This window comes from Erpetoichthys calabaricus, chromosome 5 (genome assembly GCF_900747795.2).
Source record: "Erpetoichthys calabaricus chromosome 5, fErpCal1.3, whole genome shotgun sequence".
In the NCBI taxonomy this organism is placed as follows: Eukaryota; Metazoa; Chordata; class Cladistia; order Polypteriformes; family Polypteridae; genus Erpetoichthys; species Erpetoichthys calabaricus.
The window spans coordinates 155,812,116-155,837,101 of NC_041398.2; the positions used below are offsets into that span (position 1 = coordinate 155,812,116).

Consider the following 24,986-nt stretch of genomic DNA (forward strand, 5'->3'; position numbering starts at 1 on the left):
GCTGCCGACTTCAACAGCTTTGTGCCGTGGTGCTTCGCATACTTAAAAGCAAACAGCCCTATTGATTTGTTTGCTTTTCTCTATCTATGTGACATTCTGTGCTCCTGACAAGCACTCCTTTGAAGAGGAAGATATGTTTGCATTCTTTTAATTGTGAGACGGAACTGTCATCTCTGTCTTGTCATGGAGCACAGTTTAAACTTTTGAAAAAGAGACAAATGTTTGTTTGCAGTGTTTGAATAACGTTCCTGTCTCTCTACAACCTCCTGTGTTTCTGCGCAAATCTGTGACCCAAGCATGACAATATAAAAATAACCATATAAACATATGGTTTCTACTTCGCGGATTTTCTTATTTTGCAGGTGGCTCTGGAACGCAACCCCCGCGATGGAGGAGGGATTACTGTACAGATAATTCATCTGCATGCTCATTTACGTATTATAACTTCATTTTAGACTTGTTTATTTTATTTACCATTATGTTTGAATCTCCTATGACAACATTTTGCCTTCATGTGTGTGCCACCATTCAGGATAGCCATTGCTATGATAGATGCTCCTGTTACTGGGAGGTGTGTCACTGGATGTTGCAACACATGATATCAAATTATGTTATGGTCATGGTGTTATAAAAATTTTAAATCGAACTTGTTGTCAAAGTTTATGAATACCTTGTAAAAGATCTGTTCAAGTCTAGAGTGAATTTCTGGTAAACAAAATCTAGCTCTTTCTTCGATTTTTGGTTCTCCTCTTTAGCCTTTCATTAGATAGTTTTGTTTTCCTAGTTCCTGGTCCTCATGCTCCTAATCGGTGTACATCATTTCTCAGAGTTGAATCAATATTAAATTAATGGAAGTGATACAGGCAGTCCCCGGGTTACATACGAGATAGGGACTGTAGGTTTGTACTTAAGTTGAATTTGTATGTAAGTCGGAACAGGTACATTATTTTAATAAATGCTATTTTTAACCGATTGTAACCAAGTGCTCTGCCAAATAATGATGGAGTTTCACCTCTCTCTGACCTTTTTATTATTTCTACTTTATTTTTAATGGTGATGGTTTTTTTCTTCTTTACTGTATCACCAGCACTTGCATCAGATTTGTGTTTCAGAGACATTCTTGAAGGGTGAAGACAAAAGGTTAAGATGAGCTCTTCTGCACAGCACTGTACAAGTTATCACAGCAGGAAGGCACCAGTCATCAGCACGTCTGATGTACTGACAAGAGACAACTTCCTGCTATGTGTGTAACAGTACAAGCAGGCTTGCTATTGAGAATGAATGGGGGCGGCGAGAGGCAGGTTCATCGCCAGCCCACCTCACAGTCACCTCCACTACAGTATGCTGTTGAACAAACACGGTGCGGCCAATGACGAGTAGTGAATCGCCCAACCCCAATTCAACAGGCAGCCATTCGAGGCACACTACAATGCTACCCCCGCTGCCCTATTCAGCCACAACCGGGTCACCGCTTGCAGCATTACCAGCCGTGTGTGCTGGGCGGGCAGTGAAATGCCCCCCTCTGCTCCATCCAGCCTGTGTCCAGTCAGGAGCAGTAGCTGCGGCAGCGTAGTGGGTGGGCAGTGAACCATTGTCCTGCACACGAGCGATAGCTGTGGCCCCGGTGACTATGGACCACGGGTCACCACTTGCCGCCGGGAGCCACCCGAGGGACACTACACTGCGTGAGCAGCAAAATGGCCCCCCTCCAGCCACCGCTTTCTGCATCCCCAGGCCTAAGATGACAGAGCGTCAGTTACTGAGGCGCATGCATCGCAGCTGCATCCTCGTTGATAAGTCGTAGGTCAGATGTCTGTAACATGGGGACTACCTGTACTGCTTTTTCTTATCTGGTCTGAATATATTCAGACATCATAGCCATCTGTAATCAGTTTGTATTTTTTTCTTTAAATTCTTGTTGCTAGTTGTCTAAATCTAATGCTCCTAATCGGTGTACACCATTTCTCAGAGTTGAATCAATGTTAAATTAATGGAAGTGATACTACTTTTTCTTATCTGGTCCGAATATATTCAGACGTCATAGCCATCTGTAATCAGTTTGTATTTTTTTCCTTAAATTCTTGTTGCTAGTTGTCTAAATCTAAACTCAGGCAAAAGCAAACTAAGCAGATTGTTTCACTTGTCTTTTAGCAATACACTTCTATTATGTTTCAAAGTAATTAAATTACCATGCAGATTTACTGCTGCATTGACCATGTTTCCTCATCTTTATCTAGTTTTGAAGTTTGTTTACTAACTGCTGATACAATCCAACATTCTTAAACTCACATAATCCAATTCAGTGTTGCTGAAGACCCATCTCAGCAGTAGTGGCTTCAAGACATTATGAGGATTCCCTCCTCATATCTTCATAAGCTGAACTTTACAAAACAAATTTAAATGTAAAGATCTAGTGTTTACTCACTAACCACTAAAGGTTTTAATTACACTAATAACTCAATCCATAAGCAGAAAAAGTACTGTACTTGAAGTCATAGATTTTATGAGATATGGCACTAAGGGTACTGCTAGAAGAGGAATTTTGGTCAGAAAATAATAGAGCACAAATTTCAGTTAGATGAAAATTGATGTGAGAAATAAAGAGAAACAAAGAAGGGTGTTGTAACCAAATGATCAAATCATAGTTCATCAGAGCCAAATCGCAAAGCAAATGTCAAACTAAAAAAATCAGAGCATAACTCTTAATAAATAGAATTGCTTAATGAAGCTATTGAAAAAAAATGGTTTCAGAGAAAATATACATAATATGCACAGATATGAAGTGCATCATTGCCACACTGCCTTAAATGCAGTTGTGAATGGACACATCCGCTAGCAGCTGCCTGTTGTGTCATGGTTACATCACCACAAAATTGTGTTGTGCAGGGAGGAAAGAGAAAGAGAGAGAGAAAACAGGTGGACAGGAGTAGAGCCACAAGGAGAAACTTGTGGCCATTGCTCAGGAGGGGACTGTGGGTTGCTCCTGTCGAGAGACTTGGGAACAGGAGTGACCATTACATGCTCTTGATGGGTGGAGCTAATGGCAGTGGTGGGATTACAGAGCACCAGTGCCGGGTGGAGCCAGGATCGGCAGCAGTCTGGGTGGAGCAGGGCTTGGTTGTTGCATGCGAATGCTGTGGGATTGGTGGCAGGGGCATGTGCTGGAAGAAATGGGGGTCTGTACTTGTTGCTCGACATCTCTCTGGCCTGCAAGATCCAAATAACATAAGCTGGAGAGGCAACAGTGTTAAAGGATGGCACCAGAGCTTGTGGATTTTAAATGAGTTTCCTGCATTGTGTTTTTTTAATCTTGTTTTTAATGGGTTTTCTATTCATTGGTTTTTAACCTCCACAGCAAACTTCATTTTATTGGTTATTTATTTACCAACATTTTGAGCACTGCACCTTTTGAACACTTTTTTTTTAAATTTATTTATTAATTTTTATTGTAATCATTCCATACAGATAGATCAATTTATAACCAAACAAAATTGAAGACAAATCAAACCCCACCCCTGAGCTGGAGAGCTTAGCCAAAGGAGAATTGCTTAGAACTTTTTAATAAGGCAACAATAAACAAAAGAAAGGGAGAAATATATATAGGTAAATAAGAAATGGAGAAGGGAATTAAATGCGGTAATAGTTATTTTTCCTATTCTAAAATAATATTGATTAGATCCTGCCAGGTTTTGAAAAAATTTTGTACAGATCCTCTAACTGAAAATTTGATTTTTTCCAATTTCAAATAATATAAAACATCGGTTTCCCACTGACTTATCAGAGGAGAGCTAGGATTCTTCCAATTTAACAGAATAAGTCTGCGTGCCAAAAGTGTAGTGAATGCAATCACCGTTTGCTTGTCATACTCCACTTCAAGTCTGTCTGGAAGAACACCGAACACAGCTGTTAATGGGTTAGGAGGATTGTGATACCAAGGCTGTCTGAGAGGCACTTAAAAATTTTGGTCCAAAATGATGTTAGTTTGGTGCAGGCCCAGAACATGTGACCCAGTGAGGCAGGAGCTTGGTTGCAGCATTCACAGGTTGCATCTTGCCCTGGAAACATTTTGGACAGTTTTAAGCGAGACAGATGAGCTTGATATATAATTTTTAGTTGAATAATTCTATGATTTGCGCATATGGAGCTCGAGTGAATTCTCTGTTTTGCTACCTTCCACTCCTTTTCTGATATATTGATTAAGAGATCTTCTTCCCAATGTTCTCTTGGATCTTTGAAAGGTAGGGACTCTAATAGGATTTTATATAATGCAGAAATGGTGTTTAATTCCTCGAAATTGAGCAGTATTTTTTCCAGCATTGTGGAGGGTACGAGGTGAGGAAAATCGGGCAGTTTCTGTTTGACAAAATTTCTAATTTGAAGATAGTGAAAGAAATGTGTAGCTGGGAGGTTGAATTTTGAACGTAATTGTTCAAAAGATACAAATATGTTTTCTATATAAAGATCTCTGAGCATTTTAATCGCAAAACTCTTCCAGGTATTAAAAACTGGATATGTTTGCGAGGGTTGAAAGAGGTGGTTCTCTTGCAGAGGTGCCGCGGATAAAAGATTTTCCATCTTAAAATGCTTTCTAAGTTGGTTCCATATTCTGAGTGAATAAAGCACAATTGGGTTATTAGTATATTTGCGATAACTTGCATTTATTGGAGAGCAGAGCAGGGAGTATAAAGAAGTACTACAGGATTTTACTTCTATTGCAGACCAAGCCTGTGTATGTTCATATATTTGTGTCCAGGTTTTTATGGCTTGTATGTTTGCTGCCCAGTAATAAAACTGAAAATTAGGTAAAGCCATGCCACCTTCTGCCTGAGGTCTTTGCAGGGTCGCTCTTCAGATACGTGGGTGTTTTTGAGTTCCAAATGAATGAGGTTATTGTTGAATCTGTTTAAAAAACGATTTATTGATATATATTGGAATGTTTTGAAATAAATAAAGAAGTTTAGGAAGGATATTCATCTTAACAAGGTTAATTCTTCCGGGTAGAGTGAGATGAAAGGTTGACCATCTATGCAAGTCTTGCTTAATTTTTTCCATACAGACGGCAAAATTTTGTTGATAAAGAGCTTTATGTTTTACTTGTGATATTTACCCCCTAGGTATTTAAACTGATCTGCTATGGTAAACGGTAGGGTGTCCAATCTAATATTATATGCTTGTGAATTCACTGGAAAGAGTATACTTTTATTCAGATTAATTCTAAGACCAGATATCTTTTGAAATTCTGTTAGTGCTGTTAAAACTGCATGGACAGTGTTTTCTGGGTCTGATATATATAAAACCATATCATCTGCATATAGAGAAATTTTCTGTTCCAGTAATTCTCTGATAATCCCCTTTATCTGATAAGAATTTCGACAGTGAACCGCCAGTGGTTCAATGGCGATTGCAAACAGCAGTGGTGACAAGGGACATCCTTGTCTGGTACCACGTTCTAGCTTAAAGTAGTCTGAAGAAATGTTATTAATACAAACTGAAGCTTCTGGATTGGTATACAGTAGTTTGATCCATGCACAAATATTCGGGCCAAACCCAAATTTCTCCAATGCAGTGAAAAGGTAGTTTCATTCAATCATATCAAATGCTTTTTCTGCGTCCAATGATAGTAATATCTCTGGGGTGTTTGATTTTGCTGGTGAATATATAACATTAAACAAGCGTCGGAGATTGGAAGATAGGTGTCAGCCTTTAATAAATCCAGTTTGATCCTGTGATATTACCGAAGGCAGCACTTTCTCCATTCTTCTAGCTAGAATTTTTGAGAGTATCTTAAAATCATTATTCAGGAGTGAAAATGGTCTGTATGATGCACATTGTAACAAGTCCTTATTTTGTTTAGGAAAGACGGTGATTAATGCTTGACGAAATGTTTGAGGTAGTATTTGGTTGTCTCTAGCTTCTGTAAATGTTGCCAATAAGAGGAGAGCTAGCTAAGTGGAGAATTTCTTATAAAATTCTACGGGGTAACCATCAGGGCCTGCTGATTTCCTGCTTTGAAGTGACTTTATAGCATCTAGTAATTCTGTTAGCGTCAGAGGTTTATCCAGTTCCTCAGCACTTAAAGCATCTATTTGTGGTGTCTGTAATGTATCCAGAAATGCATTAGATTGTGTGTTGTCTTCTTTGAGCTCAGTAGAATATAAGGATTTATAATAATCTCTAAATGCGTACATTATATTTTTATGGTCAATAATTTCTTCTCCATTCGTGTTGGTGATTACTGGTATTGCATTGCGAACTTCTTGTTTGTGAATTTGTTGAGCTAAAAGCTTGTTAGCTTTTTCTCCGTGTTCATAGTAATGATGTCTTGACTTGTAAATAAGTTGTTCAGTTTCTTTAGTTGTTAAGATGTTAAGTTCTGTATGCAGGGCCTTCCTTTTCCTGTGAAGAGCTTCACTTGGACGCCTGGCTTGTTCTTCATCTATTCTAGTAATTTCGCTTCTTGGTTTCTAATTTATTTCTGTGGGAAAGATATGAAATAATCTGTCCTCTTAAGAAGGCCTTTAGAGTTTCCCAGAGTGTTCCTGCAGAAACCTCTGTGGGCGTGGTTGTCTCTAGGAAGAAGCTGATTTGTTTGGATATAAATTCTGCGCAGTTCTCGTCTGCCAATAGATAGATAGATAGATACTTTATTAATCCCGATGGGAAATTCACATTCTTCAGCAGCAGCATACTGATACAATAAATAATACACGGAGCTGCTGAAAAGGCTGCCACTCACGGCGGCGCCGGATGTCATACTAGAAGAGGGTTAAGGCGCCATCTGCGAGGTGAGTGTGAGGGGCTTAATGATTTTAGCTCCAAGACTAGAGGGGCATGGTCGGAGATAACAATTGTGTCGTATTTACATGATTTAATTGTAGGCAGGAAATTATTATCTATAGAAAAATAATCAATTCTTGAGTAGCTTTAATGCACTGGTGAGTAGAACGAATATGTTCTTGAGTTTGGGTTAAGAAACCTCCAGGGGTCTGATAAGTTGTGGTCATTTAAAAACTGTGTAATTGTCTTTGCAGTATTAGATATCGTCCCCCCTGTCACAGGAGTCCTATCTAAGAGTGGATTTAAAACACAATTAAAGTCCCCAGCCATTATAATTTTATGAGTGTTCACATTGGGAATGGATGCAAATAGATTTTGCATGAATTCCTTATCATCGACATTGGGTGCATAAACAATTATCAAAATCATTTTACTGTTAAATAAGTTGCCCATGACCATCACATATCTTCCTTCAGGGTCCGATACTACTTCTGATACTACAAATGGAACTGTTCTGTGTATGAGAATTCCCACCCCTCTAGTTTTCTTTATAAAGCTAGAATGGAACATTTGGTCAGTCCAGTCTTTTTGTAGTCTGAACTGATCCTTGCTTAGTAAGTGGGTCTCCTGTAAAAATACTATTTTATCATTTAAGCCTGTTAGGTGAGAGCATACTTTCTTTCTCTTTAATTTCGTGATTCAGGCCTTTAACATTCCAGCTCACAAAGTTAACTGTCCCCATCATGGAGACATTGATTCTGAGTTTTTAATGTCATTTTATAGTCTTAACTGGTAGTAAGGCAGTTTTAATCTTAATTTCAAAATTCCCCATCAGTTATTGCATCTTAGCCTATTGTTGCATTGATATTTATAGTTATAAGGATTAGAAGAATAGATTAGATATAGCCTGCTCTCCTTCTCTCCCCCCTTTATCCCCCCACCCCCCCATTTTGCCTCCCCACATGAGGCTTGATCCCACCTCGCGATGTCCCGGTCCTCTGACATACAAAGAGACAGAGCACGTCCAAAAACAAAACAAACCCCACCCCGCAGCGGCATTAGAGAATTAAAACAAAGAGATATCTATTGCAGCTGAATTCTTAATACTATCTGCCGAAAATATAATCATTAACAGTCTTTAAGCTTAAAATAATCTTCAGGAAGATATTAAGATATTAAGATAAAAAAAGAATGAACCCTGGGAATGATTTTAAAAAGTAGTCTAGGATAAACATGGTAATTCCTAATGTAATAGTATAATGTAATAGTATAAATGTAATAGTAATGTAATAGTAGAAATAGCAATAAACCAAGAGTGTGATATTAAACAGTATACTTTAAGGTAGTAAAAAAAAAAAAACAATCCTACTTTAATTACTTCAACACTTCCACACTCACGTCTATAACTATAATTAAGACATAAACATATAATGTTCAAGTAAAGAAAAGGATGTATAATTATAATACCAGTCTCTTTAAAAGTGGATCCGAGAGCAGATGATAGGTCCTTCCCATGCCTTGACAGAATACGGCTCCTTATTAACTTTCAAAAGAGTGTTGGAAACAGCTTCTTTAGTTCCTTTTCAGCTTCTTCCTTGCTTGAAAAATATAATATTGATCTTGAACTTCCACTTTCAGTTTAGCGGGATACAAGAGGCTGTATTTGATATCGGCTTTCCGTGGCAACTTTTTAATGTTAAAGTAGGCTGCGTGTTTTGCAGTTGTTAATGGTGAGAAGTCGGGGAAAATACGAATAAGATTATAATAAGATTCAAATATAATCTCTTGCTTGTGTCTGAGAAGTGCCATCACATCAAGCTTACATCGTAGTCGCTCGAAGCAAACAATAAAAGACCTAGGTTTAAAGGTGCTTGATCTGTATGTGTGATAAGCAGCTGCTATCTCAATGTCGAGTTTAAAATCATCTCCAATTATTTTGGACAGTATTTCTACTGCAAATTTCACTGGGCTTGAGCTTTCTCGTTTCTCAGGTATACCCTCAATTCTTATATTATTTCTCCTGTACCCATCTTCCAGGGCCGCAAATCTGTCTCCGAGTTTTTTGAATTCGCAGCCGTAGCTTTTTCATCTGCGTTAGACGCCAATTATTCCGCTGTTTCAACTCAAGCTGTGAATGCCTGCTTAACGTCATCCAGCTGATCTGTAACATCATTAATCTGGTCGGCAAGCATTTTCAGTTTGGATCTATTTTCTTCGATGTGTTCCTCTAATTTCTCCAACATGCCTTTAAAGTTCACGTCAAAACGTTTAAATAGACGCGTTTCCCGGTCTTTGTTATCCTTTTTAATCTCGATGATATCCTTCTTAAGCTCGTTCTTATGCTCAATGTTAGATTTCTTAAGCTCATTCTTAAGCTCATTCTTGTTATCCTTCTTAAGCTCATTTATGGCCGTAGCCATGGCGGCAGCCAGGGTAGCAATCATCTCTTTCAGTTCGGACAGTTCGCTTCGGATTTTGTGCTCCGCGAGTGGAAATGCAGCTCCTGTTACAGCAGGTGCTGCGGGCTCACGGTGAGTAGATGAGAGCACATCCTGCAGGGCCTTTTCTAGTCTCGGATGATCCTCAGAAATCGGCAATCCATCGCGACCTGTATCACTTGCACCTTCGCTCCCATTTTCACTCTCGACTGGAGACGATACAATGGAGCGGGGGTCCTAGGAAATCTGCGCATTCGTCTGCCTGTTCCAGGTCAGTCTCCGAGAGACCATACCTTGCACTTGGGCCGGATGTCTGTCCAGACTTTGAAGCAGCTTTAAGTTTCTTTTCCGGTTCTTTCTGACCTTTCTTCTTGTTACTCATGCTTGTATATTGTAGTTGAAGTTCCTTGGTCGGGTTAAATACAGGATACCTCTACATAATATGAAATACGTGGGAAAATAAAGCCGCTGCTAGCGGAGCTCTGCTTCAGACGTCCATCTCCTATAGCGGACGAGACCAACACTTTGATTTTTAAACTGTTCATAACAAAATCACTGAGCACTTTTTCACCATCCTCTTGCTTTGTGTGTGTTTGTCCTCATCTGGCAAGCTCAACCGGTTACGTTTTCAAAGGTGTAGGGCTCAAGAAGCTCCCAGACCACAGTGGGAGCAAAGAGCCAATCCTCACCATCACATTTGGTGGCAGCAGTGGGATGAAGAACTGGAGATGAAGCAGCAATTGGGATAGGTTTCTGACTATTGCAAAAGAACCCATATGACTCAAACCTGAAGAGGGCATTTTAAGAACTTTCACCTTTGTAATAGACATTTATTTATCGATTGTTTTAATTGTCATTTTAGAGTTCTTTCTTCTTTTAATATTCAGGTTTTACAGAGGGGCTTGGGTTTTCATTTTAAGGAGTTTGTTTTATTGCTCTTATTATTTATTGTTTGGTTTTAGTGCAGTTTAGGGACACATTGCGGACCTGTGCCACTAATTGCACTGGGTTACGTGAGATATGGAGGCAACACGGTTATTGGCCCACAAAAGATCGGCGCTCTTGGGTCGTCCCCACTGATTAATTTTTGAGGAATGAGTACAATCAAGGTGCTGTCCTCCCCAGAGAACCAAGGGACAACTATGATAGCATGAAGGAAGATGGGAGGACAACCGACCCCAATTGATCTGTCTGATGCTGCCTGAGGCGGCTAAGATGGGCGTCAGGAGGTGAGGACTGTGGCTGCAAGTGTCTACACCAGCTGAGCGAGCAATGGGTGAGCTGGGGAGACGGAATTGGAGAGGAGCAGGGCTTGTCAGGCAAGACTTAAAGGACCAGATGGCTGTTTGTCTTTAACTCATTTTAATCTGGATTTTAAACTCTGGAACTGTTTTTATGGTTTATTTATTTATTATGGAAGAAGCACTTGCACTTTTGAATACTTGTTTCTTTGAACTGTTTTGAATAAAAAACACTAGAGCACTTTTTCACCATCCCCTTCGCTTTGTGGGTGTGTTTTTCCTCATCTGCCAAGCTCATCTGGTCATGGCTATCAATGGTGTTGGTTTCAAGAGGCTCCCAAAGCAGAAGTGGGAGCAAGGAGCTGACCTGTAACGTAACAGGCACGCATTCTGGAGTAGCATGTAAGGAACAGTGTTGAACCGAAAAGCATTTTAGAATGGAAAAGAACTAGAAATTCACTAGGTGTGATGAGGACAGCCTAGGATGGACGTGATTCCTGTGAGAAAGCTCTAGATTTTATCAGGAAACAGCTGACAGTGAGACTTCTTTTTAAAGGAAAGTAGTATTTCCTGAGGCAGGACTTAGACAGAGTCTCCATCACAAAAGAGTTAAAAAAACATCCTTCCAAAAGTATGGTGTTTGTTTATTGGTCCATCCTCCTTGACACCTGTGTGGAAGAAAATATGCTGCCGGTGGACAACAAATTGAGCAGCTTCATATATTTATACCAATGGGTGACAATTGAGTATGTATGGAAGAAGCTGGCAGTTAATGACTAATATACAGGAATAAACTAAACCAAGTTTCTCTTCAACTCTAACAGCTGTTAGACTCTAATGCCAGTTCTTTTTTGTCATAAATTAGTGAAAATCTTTTACTACTCATAGCATTTACTGAGCTTAAAATGTGATATTTAATATTCTCTTCTTTTTAGAAGCCCTGATGTCCGCAGCCTATTCATAATCAAAATCCATGGATCTGTTCCCTTTAAAAAAACAGGACTAGATTTTTAGCATGCTCTGACTCAAGCAACTCCAGATTTTCATTCACAGAAATTATCAGTCCTACAGCAACTAGTTTTGTTAAATCTAGAAAAGACTCATTTAGCTCAGATGTTGCCATTAATTTTAGCAGTGTTTGTTCTGGGTTTAAATTTTTATATGATAGTACTTTAATAATTTTTTCTTCAATTTACCATTTTATATTATAACTACAGGACTGCCATTTTAAGAAAAACAAAACGAATTTCAGCATGATTTTTGTCATTTAGAAATCTTGAAAAGCAGGAAATGATCGACATATGAAATGTTCCATCTAGGCTGGTAGTCTAAACTGACTTTGCAGAACCTGCACTAGGTTAAGTATAGCTCCTTCTCCCAGAAGGTAAACTTCACTACACTGGGTCACCATGCTTTTACCTGGGTTTTACAAGGCAGGCTGCCACCGTGGAACAGTGGCAATCCTTCCACGGGCTGGTCCTGCTTTTTTCAAATTCCAGGCTGCAACATCTCTACGCTTTGTTTTTTGGTGAACAGTCTCTTTTCAATATCACACCATATGGCACACTATGAGGACTGCCATTCACAATATATGGGTGAGGCCCTTCAGAGTCAGAATCTAAATCTGATCCTCTTTTATTTGTCAGTACTTAATGTACAGGAATTTGACTTGGTAGATTTGGAACTGCTTACAATGGAACATAACATCACATACATATAAAATAAATAGCTTAAGGTAAAAAGAAAAACATTTTAAAAAGTTGCAGAATAATACAATTATAAAGGAAATATACAACTTATGATGTACAAGTGAAAGTGTGAGTATGTAGTATGTATGCACGTGCACATACATACGTGTAAATGCACTGTAAGCACACACACCTTCATAAGTATTTGACAGAATGCATAAATATACAAAGAAGACAGGCTAAGTTAATGGTTTGATAGGGCCATGGCTTTAGGAAAGAAACTGTGGAGGTATTTATTAGTTTTACTTTTAATTCACCTGAAGCGCTTACCAGAGAGGAGTTTTTTGGAATAAGTGATGAGCTGGGTAAGATGAGTCCATGGTGATTGTTTTGACACAGTTAGTGACACAAGATGTATACAGGTCTGCCACAGATGGAATGGCACAGCCAATTATTTTCTCAGCAGACCTCATAGCACACTGTAATTTAGATTTGGAGTGAGCCATTGCTGAACCAAACCAGACAACAATGGAGAATGCGATTACACGTTCAATTATGGTTTTGTAAACCTGAACTAGGATTGGATGGGAAATATTTGGCTTCTTTAGTTAGTGTGAGACGTACAATTAATGCTGTTCCTTTTGTAGTGATGTAGGTGGTATTAATGTCCCAGCTGAGAATTGAAGATTTGAAGGATTCCACCATACTGACTGCAGAATCATTAATTTCTAATGGGAGAGGTTGTAACTGCTGTTTATGAAAGTCAATGACCATTTGGACTGTTTTGGTGATGTTGAGCACTAGGTTGTTGGAAACACACCAAGACAAATGACGAGATATCTCTTTTCTATAAGGTGTTTCATTGCCATTAGTAATTAGATCAACAATGGTGGTGTCATCAGCAAACATTTCAGTGGACCTGCAGTCATTGGTGTACAAGGAATAAAGTAGGGTGGAAAGTACACAGCCTTGCGGGGAATCTGTAGTAATATAGAGACAGTCTATATGACGTGGGAGCCCACATAAATGAATTGTTTCTGGTTTATCAAAAAACTGAAAATCCATTGACTAATGGAAGGATTCAGATTGGTCTGTAGATGTTTAATTGAACAATAGCTCATGGACAATGGTGTTAAAAGCTGAACTGAAGACAACAAATAGTATTCTGGTATTCTGCTGCATAAGGTTCTTTACAGTCCAGATGCTGCAGCACAAAATGAAAGATCTATTTGCTCGATATGTAAACTGAAGAGTGTCAAGATCAGTATCAGTAACAGACTTTAGAACAAGTCGTTTAAATATTTTCATTAAAACTGATGTAAGAGGAATAGGCCTGTGATCATTGAGACGGCTTATTTTATCACTTTAAAGATATTCTCAACATGAATGCAGGTAAAGCTGGCCCTTTTTCCATTATACTGTTGCCATGGGATATATTGGCATGCTATAAGGGTAATGTTGATTCCAGAGTCAAAATTCATACTGACAGTGGTCCATCTACCTTAGCTGCCCCTGAAAAAGGGACGGAGATAGGGTTAACAATGGCTTCTTCACCGTGTCTTTCTCCCATAACCCATCTGCAGTACATGGGTTCCTTGAGTTGTGGGATGTTGGACATGAGGTGGCCTACATCTATAACAGTGAAGAGTTTGAGTGGAGTAGTCTCTTTGCCATGCATAGAGTCCTGCTCCTTTGGCCTTAGGTTCTGGCTTTGCTGTCAAGAGTGGGAGGGCCCAATATTTCTCACCCAGCCTCTCGCAATATGGGGAATCAGTGCGCCTCATGACTTTGATCAACAACCCTATCAACATCCTATGCTCTGAACTTACATTTTTCTGAAGTCTTCACATGTGAGGATTTGGATAATCTCCCAGCAGTAAAAGGGACTACTAAGGAGTATTGAGAGAAGTGAAAATTGTAGAGGGAGAAGTACTGTTTAGATTAAATAGGCTTTAATAAAACACATCACCAGGACCAGATAATATTTATCCTCAAGTTCTTAAGGAGATTAGTGAGTACAAATATAAACCCTTGATGTATATTTTTTAGAAAACCACTGTGCACTGGGGAAATTCCAAAGGACTAGAAATTGACTAATATCCTGTTATATAAAAGGGTGATCAGGCAGATCCAAGCAAATATAGCCCAGTAAGCTTAACATACATCACATATAAATTAATGGAAAGAATAATTAAGGAAAAGATTGAGCAACACATGGCAAGAACAGTTTTACTGAACATGGGTTCAGAAGAGGGAGGCCAAGTTTTACTAAGATGCTGAAATTCATCAAAGGGATGCTCAAAGTGGAGCATGTGATATTATATATCCTAACTTTCAAAAAGCTTTTCATAGGTTGTCACTTGAGAGGTTGGGCATCAAACTAAAAGAAATGGGAGTTCAGAGTGTATTATGCAGATTGGTGAAAAATTAGCTCAGACAGAGGAAGCAGAGGGTTATGGTGCAAGGAACCCTATCAGAATTGGCTGATTTTAAGAGTGGTGTCTCACAGAGGTGTGTGAAAGGGCCGCTGCTATTTTTAATGTATATAAATGTGTTGGATAGTAATAATGCAAAGGATTTAGGAGTTGCATTTGACTTGACACTCTCAACTGTTATATAGTGTTCATAAGCCTTTAAGAATGCTACAGAATGTTAGGTTATATAGTACCATGTATAGAGTACAAGTCCAAAGAGGTTATGCTCAAGCTTTATAATACACTGGTTAGACCTCATCTGGAGTACTGTGTGCAGGTTTGGTATTCAAGCTATATAAAGGACATAGCAGCACTGGAAAAAGTACAGAGAGGAGTGATTAGGCTGATTCCACAGCTACAGGTGATGATGAGGATAGATTAAAAGAGATGTGCCTTTTCAGTATATGTAAAATAAGATTAAGGGAAGACATGACTGAAATATTTAAAAGTTTGAACGGATTACTGCTCCAAAAGTACTATTATAACTGAAAGGGATATCATTCAATTTAACTCCAAGGTATATCATCTATACTGATCATCTTTTGTTCCAGTAAGTTTGTTGTTTATGAGGTTTTGAAGGATGACATTATGTGTGTTGCCAAGTACAATATGTATTATGCTTTAAAATAACTTGAAATCACCTGCATGTCCTCTCTCACCACATCTATAAACCTTCACTTAGGCCTTCCTCTTTTCCTCTTGCATGGAAGCTCTATCCTTAACATCCTTCTCCCAATATACCCAGCATCTCCCCTTTGCACATGTCCAAACCAACACAATCTCTCCTCTCAGACTTTGTCTACCATCTGTCCAACCTGAGCTGACCCTCTAATGTATTCATTTCTAACCCTGTCCATCCTTGTCATACCCAATGCAAATCTTAGCATCTTTAACTATGCCACCTCCAGTTCTGTGTCCTGCTTTCTGGTCTGTGCCACCGTCTCTTAGCCCATATAACATAGCTGGTCTCACTAAAGTCCTGTAGACCTTCCCTTTCACTCTTGCTGATACCCGTCTGTCACAAATTACTCCTGATACTCTTCTCCACCCCATTCCACCCTGCCTGCTCTCCCTTTTTCACTTCTCTTCTACAATTCCCGTTACTCTCTACTATTGATCCCAAGTATTAAAACTTATCCACCTTCGCCAACTCTACTCCCTGCATCTTCACCATTCCACTGACCTTCCTATCATTCACACACATGTATTCTGTCTTGTTCCTACTGACCTTTATTCCTCTCCTCTCTAGAGCATATCTTCACCTCTCCAGTGTCTCCTCAACCTGCTCCCTAAATCTCTCTATAGATAACAATGTTATCAGCAAACATCATAGTCCACGGAGACTCCTGTCTAATCTTGTCTGTCAACCTGTCCATCATAATTGTTAATAAAAAAGGGGACAGATTTGATCTCTAATGGAATTCCACCTCCATGTTGAATGTATCCATCACTCCAACCGCAGACCTCACCTCTGTCACACTTCCCTTGTACATATCCTGTACAACTCTTATGTACTTCTCTGCCACTCCCGGCTTCCTCATACAATACCACAACTCCTCTCGAGGCACCCTGTCGTATGCTTTCTCCAAGTCCACAGAGATGTAATGCAACTCCTTCTGGCCTTCTCTATACTTTTCCATCAACACAGAGCAAACACCATATCAATGGTGATCTTTCTTGGCATGAAACCATACTGCTGCTCACTAATCATCACCTCCCCTTGTTAACCTAACTTCTCCTACTCTTTCCCATAACTTCATGCTGTGGCTCACCAATTTTATCCACCTGTAGTTACTACAACTCTGCATATCCCCCTTATTGTTACAAATTGGTACCAGTACACTTTTTCCCCACTCCTCAGGCATCCTCTCACTTGGCAAGATTTCATTAAACAATCTGGTTAAAAGCTCCACTGCCATCTCTCCTAAACACCTCCATGCTTCCACAGGTATGTCATCTGGACCAACGGCCTTTCCATTCTTCATCCTGTTCATAGATGTCCTTACTTCCTCCTTGCTAATCTGGTGCACTTCCTCCAACCTTTTCTCTCTCTCTCATTTTCTTCATTCATCAGCCTCTCAAAGTACTCTTTCCATCTGCTCAACACAGTCTTCTCGCTTGTGAGAAAGTTTCTGTCTTTATCTTTTATCCCTAACCTGCTGCACATCTTTCTCAGCTTGGTCCCTCTGTCAAGCCAATCGGTACAGGTTCTTTTCTCCCTTCTTAGTGTCCAGCCTCTCATACAACTCATCATATGTTTTTTTCTTTAGCCTTTGCCACCTCTCTCTTCAACTCTCTCTTCATCTTATGCCTTATCCCCTTATACTCTTTTCTCCTTTCTGCATCTCTCTGACTATTCCACTTCTTCTTTGACATTTTCTTCCTCTGTATACTCTCCTGTACTTCCCTATTCCACCAGCAGGTTTCATTTTCCTCCTTCATCTGTCCATATGTCACACCAAACACCCTTCTTGCTGTCACCCTTACTGCTTCTGCTGTAGTTGCCCAGCTGTCTGGTAACTCTTCACTGCCACCCAGTGCCTGTCTTACCTCCTCCCTAAACTTAACCTTGCAGTCTTCCTTTTTCATCTTCCACCATTTGATCCTTGGCTCTGCCCTCACTCTCCTCCTCTTCTTGTTCTCCAACTTCATCCTACACACCACCATCCTATGCTGCCTAACTACACTTTTCCCCTGCCACCACTTACAGTCTTCAATCTCCTTCAGATTGACTCTTCTGCATAGGATATAATCTACCTGAATGCATCTTCCTCCACTTCTGTACGTCACTGTAGGTTCCTCCCTCTTCTTAAAATATGTATTCACCACAGCCATTTCCATCCTTTTTGCAAAATCCACTATCATCTGACCTTCTTCATTCCTCTCCTTGACACCATAACCTACCCATCACTTCCTTGTCACTGTCCATCATTTCATCCAACTCACTCCAGAAATCTTCTTTCTCATTCATCACACTAACAACATTCATCATCACACCTCCAATTTCCAGCTTCATAATCATTACTCTGTCTGACACTCTTTCACCCCCAAAACACTCTTGACACATTGTTCCTTCAGAATAACCCCTACCCCATTCCTCCTCCCATCCATACAATGATAGAACAATTTGAATCTACCTCCAATCCACTTGGCCTTACTCCCCTTCCATTTAGTCTCTTACACGCACAATATATCAACCTTCCCTTCTCTCCATCATATCTACTAACTCTCTCCCTTTACTAGTCATACTGCCAATATTCAAAGTTCCTACCCTCAGTTCTACTTTCTTTACCTTCCTCCTCTCCTCCTGCCTCCGGACATGTCTGCCCCCTCTTCTTTTCCTTGTTTGGCCAACAGTAGCCTAATTTCCACAAGCATCCTGTTGGATAACAGTACTGCTGGCAGCCGTTGTTAACCCGGGCTTTGACCGATTCGGTATGGAAATTTGTATTGTTGTCCGCATATTGATCTGGCAAACTTTTACACCGGATGCACTTCCTGATGTAACCTTCCCTATTTATCCTGGCTTGGGATCGGCATAAAGAAACACACTGGATTGTGCATCCCCGGTGGCTGGGTTAGTATGGGAAATGATGACACCCTTGATAAATGCAGCCAAACCAGCTAAATAATGATTCACATGCATAATAATTCATATCACTGAGTTGTTATACTGATGTGTTGCAAAAACATTAAACATCAAAAGTGACATTTATGATGTACATACTCTAATGTAGTTGCCTTTTAAGAGGTCCAATGCTGCGTACATACACTGAAGAATTTACTTTGTTTTCCTCAGTTTTTATAGACTTCCTGTTGTCACTTCTCAAGACTAAAAAATACGTAATCATTTGTTGTCAATAATTGCATTAAGTAAAAACATGTCTTATTCACTCCGTGTAGGCAGAAAGCTATAAATTTGATGCCCTATAGCCTATTTAAAGCCTAATGGTCTGACACAACCTGGCTTATTTGGTGCTGGTTGATGACTATGCAAATGGTCATAAATGAACCGGAACAAACTTTTAGGGATTGGCATGATTTTCTCCCATGATGATGACTAGCATATGAGCTAATTTAGGCTTCCAGGAGCCATTCTCTTGAAACTATGTCCTGAATTGGGCCCAGCATTAGAAAGATAGACTGCCTGAAATTTGGCTATGCCTGTTCATTTGCAGGTAACATCATTTGTCTTTCTAGAAACAGGCACCTACCATAGGGAACTGGCTGAAAGGTTAAGGAAATCTCAGCCATCTCTCTGTCATGCCTGCTGTGCTGGAAGTCATAAACTGACTGACGAAGCTCTACATGCAGTTTCCATATTGTGTGGGTGTACAGAGCAACATAAAAAGGCAAGTTTCATTAGTGTCTGTTTTTTGTAAAGCAATCAGAATTGACTGAACTCTTATTGCAATAAAGGCACCTAGCCAGAACAAAGCTGCTTTTGTTAACCATAAGAAGGGGTAGACAAATCAGCAGTCCGGACACCTGAGACTATGAGTTTTTAATTCCAGACAACTAAACTATAGATATGCAATGCCTGGGAGACTATCAGATGTTTTGGATTTTTGGTACATGCAATAATTTCCTAATCAAAAACAAATTGATAAAAGCAAAAGACCCAATTCTTCAAGTACATTTGTGACCAAAATGTATTTATACTTGCATTTTAAAATGCTTGATTGGCCTGTTGACATTTTCCTAGTCAGTAAGTGACAGTGTTTGGTTAATGTTGCATTCCTAACAATTTCACAGTAGAAGAAGTGGGACTCTTTTGATGGAGAAGTGTTGTGCCGATAATTGCTGGCTATAAGAGGATAAAAAAGAAGAAGGTGGCGAGTTAAACCTAATAACCAAATGCCTTGAAGGGAAGGTAAATATAATGTTCTTGTAATTGGGTGAACTACATGATGAACAAATGTACTATAAATATTTCTGCATGTCTTCCATGTGCCTTGACAACTTGTTGCATCATATTCAGCTCTCCATTCAACATTCTGGCACCGACATAACCGGCTTCTGTCCAGTGCACCGCTTCTGACTTAAATTTTTCCATACTGCTTGTGTGAGCAGGACCAATACCTGGCTTTACCATGCACACAACCACTAATAGGGAATAATGCAAACTTGTGCAGATAGTCTGTAAAGTAAGGAAGGTAAACAATAAAGTTGACTGTAAAGCAACCGAGCACTGAAGGCAGGAATACCAAAAAGTTAATCATTTTCTCTTGTTGTTTACTGTGGCTATAAGGTAATAAATAATTAATGCATGCATTAAGTGAGCACAAGGTGAACCATTCCACTACTGCTTCAGTACTAGTTACAAGTGAAAGGAGGCATAATTACTAGCATCATTATGACAACAATAAGTACTGAGAAAAGCGCTATATAAATGTAATGAATTATTATTATTATAAGTGGAAAAAAAACTTTTCAAAGAACTTTTTCAGCTGATTAAACAGGGAGGATATTCCACAAAGCAGTGGTGACTGTTGTGCAGTACAGCATCCAGAAAATATTAAGAAACCACATAACAAAGTGATCCTATGTTTTCAGGCAATATTAATATTAGGACTGAAAATCTGAGAAAGCTAAATAACATTAAACTGTTTACTACTCTCATCAGCCTGCAAGATCTGGAAAATGCTGATGTAGTGGTGAGTCATTTCATGAAATGTACAATTTGAAAATAAAAATGTGTGCTGATGCAGCAGGCAACTCTTTTCAACTGTCAGTGCTTGCTACCTGCTGAGAAAATGACCTGATATATCCTGTAGCTTGTTGATCAAAAGTGATGGCTTAAATGTTCGAACAATGCTCCTGTCACATATTTTCAACATTTCACTGCTATGTTTGGACATTAACCTTTTGAAATCAGAGGGCTATACCCAAACAGATTTTTGCCTTATGAAGTCAAAGAAAAGGCACAAGAGGAAAACAGAAAACAACATCTTTCTCTTTGGTATACTGTATGTTATGAAAATGCACCTTATTATTAGTTCAAAAACTGCAGTGTGAATATGGCTTTTTCAGGCCTAAACCTCAGCTTTACTAACATCAGGACCTATTTAATTGTTCAAGAGTGATGACAAGTGTGGCAAAGTTTAATGCAGATGTATACACAGATATATGACACTGCAAAGGATATACTGCACTTCAGAATAACCCTGAAGGTCAAATTGATGATGTTTTTGACAGGCAAGACAAACTTATTGGTGGGGTCTAAATTGAATCTGAAATAAAATTTAAGAAAACAATACTAATTCAGCATTTCAGTTCATTTTTTATATTGTTGTGCACATTTTAAAAACTTAACTTCCATGATGCTTGTTGTGTTTATATTGTGGAAGAAAAGTGGTATGCACTTGTGTACAACAAAATCTTACAACAAAAAAAATTAATGTAAAAAGTTTCAGGTAACCCTCCACCCCGTTTATGTAGCACGGGATACCAGAAGGTTTACCTGGATTATCAGCCTTGCAAAGTTGGCAGCCTGGCAGACTATCAAATGCATTCACAATTTGTCCACCCCGATAAGCATTTTTCATTCCATTAACCTACAAGTAGTCTATGAAACCAAGATGAGAATGCCAAAAACTCTGGCTCAATGGGTTGGTCAATCCATGATTCATTTATTTTGTGTTAAAGTAGTGTTGGAAGACATTTTGCTATTGGTGCTGTATGTAATGGCTAGCTCTTGGGTAAAGTTATTAGCTGAGCTCTTAGTTATCATATTCACGCTTCCTTTTGATCATGAAGTATAATGGTGCAATGAGGTTTCAATTGTTCCTGAGGAACAAGAAAAGCATCTACCAGCTATGCTGGACCAATTATTGTGGACAGAAAAGTGATCTGAGCTGTAAGGCAGCAGTGCTAACCACTGAGCCAACATGCCTTAAACAACAAAAGATGCAGGCAAAATGATAACCATAAACAAAATACAATAAATGGCCACAAACTAGTAACAAGTAAAAAAGAAAGCTATTTATCTTTGCACTTTCAGAATTTCAATCTCGGTGCACACATTAGCCGTGCAACAAAAAAGCGGCATGAGACTGTCTTGTTCCACTGTTTGAAGTTGTGGCTATAAGCACAGCTGAAATAACTCTTTTGTTTCCAATCTGTGCAAATGCTTTGCACTTTTTTGTCCATGAAGATGATATATAAACTTATCAACAGTAATAAATCTTTCATTATTATTATTATTATTATTATGTTACAGGGTCACATGTGTTTTCTCTTTCAAGGAGGAAGAGTTCTCCTTTAAGACATATTTTGGATTGTACATGCAACACATGGCTAATTATGTATGCACATTAACCATGTGGCACTGTGCTGCCCCTGCACAAGGATTTTTTTTTAACCATGCAGACTGGAAAGCAGAAGTTAATCAGGTTGTGACATAACACATGCCCGAAGCAGATCTGCAACGATCTTACAGTACGCATGTGTGAAACTTCTGTGCATGGCCACTAAACCTCTGTGATGTTATGCTGGCCTCACAAACCATCATGGAGCACTGGGAAAAATGTTTGTCTAAGCATGCCGCTCAGCAAATTTTAAAGATAATATTTGACAAACAAGGTCACTGGCAAGGGCGGCACGGTGGCGCAGTGGGTAGCGCTGCTGCCTCGCAGTTGGGAGATCTGGGGACCTGGGTTCGATTCCCGGGTCCTCCCTGCGTGGAGTTTGCATGTTCTCCCCCGTGTCTGCGTGGGTTTCCTCCGGGCGCTCCGGTTTCCTCCCACATTCCAAAGACATGCAGGTTAGGTGGATTGGTGATTCTAAATTGGCCCTAGTGTGTACTTGGTGTGTGGGCGTGTTTGTGTGTGTCCTGTGGTGGGTTGGCACCCTGCCCGGGATTGTTTCCTGCCTTGTGCCCTGTGTTGGCTGGGATTGGCTGCAGCAGGACCCTGTGTTCGGATTCAGCGGGTTGGAAAATGGATGAATGGATGGAGGTCACTGGCTAATGCAGTGTATCCACTGCCAAATATGCTTTGCTGAATTGTGCGAATCAACACTAATTATAACATAGTCTTTATCGCATCTTGTTAGCCCTGGGGCATATCAGGGGCACAAAGAGATTAATGAGTGGTCTGTCACAGAGAAACAGCACTATGCTGATGATGTTGTCATTGTAAGTGTAAATGTAGTTGAAACTGATGATCCCAGTTCATTTCACACCTATTAAACTTAAGTTATTTTTAATTAAATATTTTCATAACTATGTTCACATGGGGGGCGGCACGGTGGCGCAGTGGGTAGCGCTGCTGCCTCGCAGTTGGGAGATCTGGGGACCCGGGTTCGCTTCCCGGGTCCTCCCTGCGTGGAGTTTGCATGTTCTCCCCCGTGTCTGCGTGGGTTTCCTCCGGGCGCTCCGGTTTCCTCCCACAGTCCAAAGACATGCAGGTTAGGTGGATTGGCGATTCTAAATTGGCCCTAGTGTGTGCTTGGTGTGTGGGTGTGTTTGTGTGTGTCCTGCGGTGGGTTGGCACCCTGCCCAGGATTGGTTCCCTGCCTTGTGCCCTGTGTTGGCTGGGATTGGCTCCAGCAGACTCCCCGTGACCCTGTGTTCGGATTCAGCGGGTTGGGAAAATGGATGGATGGATGGATGTTCACATGGCCCACACTGCCCAAAGTTATGACATATTGTTTCTGGAGTTATTTATTGCAAAATGGTGCCATTAAGAAGGATATTAGGGAGGCTAAAATACAGTTAGAGAGGAAGTTAGCAGATAAGGTGAAAGACAACTTCTGTAGATTTTTTCAGTATTTTAGTAGTAAAAGAACAGTCAAGGAAAAGGTGAAGTGCATCAGGAATAGTAAGGGAGAATTAAAAATACAGTGAAATAACAGATGCTCTAAACTCACATTTTTCTGATGTCTTCACAATTGAGGAAATTGGCAACCTCCCAGTGGTAAAATGGACTACTAATGATGTACTAAGTGATTTAGAAATTGTAGAGGGAGAAGTACTGATTAGATTAAATAGGCTGAAATCAAACAAATCACCAGCACCAGATAATATTTACCCTCGAGTTCTTAAGGAGGTTAGCAAGTACATATATAAATATAGGAATATAAGTAACAAACTGGTTAAGTTTGTAGAAGACACCAAGATAGATGGATGGCAGATCTGAAATCCATTGAATCATTACAGAGGGACTTGGACAGCATACAGGGTTGAGCAGATTTGTGGCAGATGACATTTAATGTCAGTAAATGTAAAGTATTACATGTAGGAAGTAAAAATGTTAGGCTTGAATGTACTCTAGGAGGTCTGAAAATCGAAAGTACACCTCATGAGAACGATTTAGGAGTCGTAGTGGACTCTGCGCCATCAACTTCAGACAGTATTCAGAAGCCATTAAGAAGGCTAACAGAATGTAGAGTACAAGTCCAAGGAGGTTATACTCAAGCTTTATAATTCACTGGTGAGGCCTCATCTAAAGTACTGTGCACAGTTTTGGTCATCAGGCTACAAAAAGGATATAGCAGTGCTAGAAAAGGTCCTGAAAAGAGCGAGTGGGATCATTCCAGGGCTACAGGGTATGAATTATGAAGAAAGATTAAAAGAGCTGTGCCTTTTCACTTTAAGTAAAAGAAGATTAAGAGGTGACATAATTGAAGTGTTTAAAATTATGAAGGGAATTAGTACAGTTGATCAAGAGGAAGTTTTTCTTTACACCAAGAATCACAGACACTTGGATTAAACTACCAAGTAGTGTGGTAGACAATAAGACTTTAGGGACTTTCAAAACTCAGCTTGATGCATTTTTAGATGAACTAAGTGGATATGACTGGCAATCTTTGTTAGACTGAATGGCCTGTTCTTGTCTAGATTGTTCTAATGTTCTAATTTTTTTAATGCTTCTTGATAAATTTTTAACTGGTATTGAAATTAATTGAGTAAAAAGTATCTTATTTATTAGTTTATCTAAAAACAAACATGTAGCACCATGATAGGTTTTTGTGTTCAGCATCTTATTCCTCAGATAGATGAAAAGAGTGCTGGTATTCTAATCCAAAGCTGTGTTGTTATAGCCAGTTTTGGGTTTTCTTCTTCTTTTGCTTCTTTTCATATTTCTGTGTATCATATAGTAGCTGGGTTATTCTTACTTCACATTGGCTTTATTCTTTTGACAACTCTTAACATAATACAAAACAAATAAGTACAGTACACATCATATTTATTTAACCTAATCAGACAGGTGTAAAGTAAAATTTACAGTGAAGTTTTTAAGTAATCCCAGGGCAATGCCAGTTAACACAGACTGTATTAGTCAAAGGTGACTTTAGTAAAAAATAGCACTTATTTAACTTCATAAATATCATTTATCAACTTGCACTGTGTAAAATCAATTGATT

General features: G+C 39.5%; 1 protein-coding gene across 12 annotated transcripts in view; it reads left to right on the plus strand.

The window, feature by feature from the left end:
* Nucleotides 1–24,986, plus strand: part of adgrl3.1 (adhesion G protein-coupled receptor L3.1) — a 1,303,645-nt gene that overhangs the window by 811,847 nt on the left and 466,812 nt on the right. The window lies entirely within an intron of this gene.